A 3,556-nucleotide genomic window follows, 5' to 3' on the forward strand; every position below is an offset into this window, starting at 1 on the left:
TGAGCCTTTCATCTTGTCCTCCTCTGGATGGAGCGAGTCGATACGAGGGGAGCCGTGATGAGAGGACGCTGACCAATTAGTGTGAAGGGACGGCATGAAAAATGCAACGACAAGGCAAAGACACTGATGTTAGCATCAGAGGGATGGAGAGAGAGAGAGAGAGAGATAGAGGAAGGGAGGAGAGGGAGAGAGAGAGGAAGGGGGGCAAAAGGGAGAAAAGGAGGGAGGGAGGGAGAGTGAAAGAGAGAGGGAGAGAGCAAGAAGGAAGAGGGATAGATGAGGGGAAGTCAGAAGTCAGATTGAGGGAAAGATGGAGAGAGGGGGAGGAGATGGGGGAGAGATCATCAGAAAGAATAAAAGTGAGAAAGAGAGAGATGAAGAAGAAGAAAAAAAAGATGATGATGATGATGGTGATGATGATGAAGGTGATGGTGGTGCTAGTGATGATGATGTGGGTGCGGAGACAAAAGCAGGAGCGGATGTACTGTACATGAGGGGAAATGTGAATGCTAATGTCCGGGCGGTGCGGATAGCAGATCCCTCCCCAGAACATCATCTGTTCCATTTGGACAAGCGTGTGACAGCTCCCAGCACATCCGTCCTCCAAAACAGCACCCGCGGAGCCATCTCAGCTCCATCACTCTTACACTGATCATTTTAATACCTCGGCATTAAACATTCAACAACCCCAACTCGGAGGTGATTAAAGCAAGACAAAGGCAGGATCCATTTTTTGTTTTTAGAAAACATATATCATTTATTAGAGCAAAGAATCTTCAAAGTAAAAACAAAACAAAACAAAAAAAACAGTGCAACAATTTCAGAAGGGAAATGTACAGAATGGAGAGAGCACTTTCGATGTGCCCACACAACATTCGATGATGAATGCTGTAGGTTCATAGTGCTTTAGATTGTATCGTATTTTTGTAGCCCATTTTCCACATTGTCATCGATATCAGGTATCCATAAAACAAAACTTTGTAGCCGCTGTTGGTACTGGTCCCTGGGGCCACTTGAGCCAGGGTGAAGTCATTCACAGCTTTTCCCAGCATGCCTTGCACACTTGCCACTCGTCGTCTCGGGGAAGCCGCAGTGCTCCTACTGGGCATCACCTGCCATTTGTTCAACTGGCATTTTTAGCTTCTGATTGTCCATAAACAGGATTGTCCTTTTAATTCCATTGTGGAAAAAAAAAGAGTGTCCAGCGTTGTCCCATAGTTCCACCCAACGCTGGAGAGATGCGACTCAGGAGGTGGACCTGTGTGGGAGAGAAAGAGGGACAGAGGGATGTTTTAATGACCAGACTGAAACAAATGATACATCAACGATACATCAATGGTACAATACATCACAAAAACACTGGAGAAGCACAGCTTCCACTCATTCATCCAGGTCCACATCGCTAATATTACTACGCTAACGCAAGCCGCATTTAAAGGTCACAGACTCTGTAGCGATCAATATGATAGCAATGACCTCTGCCCTTTGAATTAAAGGTGCTGGTCATCTGATCGCAATCTCGGAGATCTCAAGAAAGGGATATGGAAAGATTAGCATCAGTATGTAAAATGGGTGTATGAAATGTGATCTCTCCCTCTCTAAGGTTAAACAACCTCCCTGAATAAAACCAATCTGGGGAGGAAGAGGAAAAAATGAACAAAAAAAGAGAACAGGTTTCATGAGCGGAGGAGCGCGGTTTGACAGCCGTGCTCTACGTTTCACGCCGAACCTTTGTTTCCATCATTCTGCAGCTTCCCTCCTTCTCACATGGATCCTCTTACATGATGCCCCTTTAACCCAATAAGATGTTTTTTTCATGCCCCTTTCTTCCTTTTTCCCCCAGTTTTTCTCCTTGTGGTGAGCACAGATCTGGGAGTGTCCCCGCATTTTGGGCTTCTTATTATTTTCTATTATTCTCACACATGCTGTGAGGGAAGACAAGGAGTTATCAGATTGCACTTCAACGCCCCCCCCCCCCCCCCCCCCCCCCATCACACACACACACACACACACACACATACACACACACACACACACACACACACACACACACACACACACACACACAAACCTACCAACACACACACACACACAAACCTACCAACACACACACACACACACACACACACACACACACCAACAACTTACTATATAGCATGTCCCACCAATGTCCCTTCCCACAGTAGTCCCTCTCCGCCCCTCTAACAGGGCATTATGGTATTACGTTTCTCTGTAACCATAGAAGTTGACAGAGAGTCTGGGAGTTCACTCAGGACAGCCTTTGTGGGAGTCTATATGAAGGCACACACAGCAAGCACTCCCTTTGCCTTTAGGTACTTTCCACAAGTTTATATTTTTTCTTTAACAGAGGGAAAAAAGTTTGTGAAATGTTTCCATATGTCTGGACTTCATAAACATTTAATCCACAGCCAATCTAATTATTGGGAGACATTTTTAATCGCACTGAAATGTTATTATTTCTATTTTTTGCGAAGGAGGGAAAGAAGTTTGGGAAGTGATTCAATATGTCTGATCTACACAAACATATTAATCCACAGATTTTTTTTTGTTCGCACTGAAATATTATATCGAAGCCCCCTTTCCCACAAAATAAGAGAACAATGAGAGAATATGAACCTTAACGCATGGCACAACGTATTCACCTGACCTAAAAGGGTTAACAAATAAACTGTTGGTACATCTCACAACGTGCAACTTGGGAGAGGGCACAGACGAGAGAGAGAGAGAGAGAGAGAGAGAGAGAGAGAGAGAGAGTGAGAAAGAGAGACAGAAAGAAAGAGAAAAAGAAAGAGAAAGGCAGTGAGAGAGAGAGAGAGAGAGAGAGCATTCTTTGATGTGTGACGTTATGTGAGAGTAGATGTGTGCCCCTACTCCGCCTCTCCTATGCTGAGTCAGCAGTCTCTCTCTCTCTCTCTCTCTCTCTCTCTCCTGTCCCCTGGTTCTCTCTCTCCTCTCCCCCCTCTCCAGGCAGACAAACAGCCCTCACCATCATCCATCCTCTCCTTTCCTCGCCTCTGCCATCACTTTCCAAGAACTGGGGAGGACAGGGATAGAGGGAAGAGAGGAACAGAGGGATGGAGGAAGGGAGGGGTGGAGGGATGGAGGGAGGGAGGGAGGGAGTGGCACTTTTCATTTCAACGTCTCCAGGGGGAGTTCACCTGACTCCACACAAGGAACGAGCTGTTTGCCATCTTAGCCATTTGCCTCTGGTCATTTGTTTTTTTCAACGGTCAGCACACAGTCTGCACTCTGCAGCTGCCAACAGAACATATGCGTCTTCATTTCACGCAGTGAGTCCACAACAACCAACATGCTAATCAAACTGATTCGTTTACAATCTGATCACTCTGATCACTCCCTTTTGCTGTTTATAACATAGCATAGCAGTCACTCTTGCTCGTACATGGCATGCTAGATTCCATCAAGCCTTCTGAAAGTCATGTGCATTGAAGATAACTAGTTGTTTGATGACCGTAAAGAACGAATAACCAAATAGCTCTGGATCTGGTCAGGCAAAGGGAGACGGCCCGGTGAC

At 45.8% G+C, this 3,556-nt stretch overlaps 1 long non-coding RNA gene across 1 annotated transcript in view; it reads right to left on the minus strand.

Annotated features, from left to right (window-relative positions):
• Positions 1–738: 738 nt before the first annotated feature.
• Positions 739–3,556, minus strand: part of LOC134089599 (uncharacterized) — a 45,074-nt gene continuing 42,256 nt past the window's right edge. The window contains exon 4 of the long non-coding RNA XR_009940083.1: positions 739–1,258. This is a non-coding gene — a long non-coding RNA (uncharacterized LOC134089599). The remainder of the gene's footprint in view (positions 1,259–3,556) is intronic.

Source organism: Sardina pilchardus, chromosome 8 (genome assembly GCF_963854185.1).
Source record: "Sardina pilchardus chromosome 8, fSarPil1.1, whole genome shotgun sequence".
NCBI lineage: Eukaryota > Metazoa > Chordata > Actinopteri > Clupeiformes > Clupeidae > Sardina > Sardina pilchardus.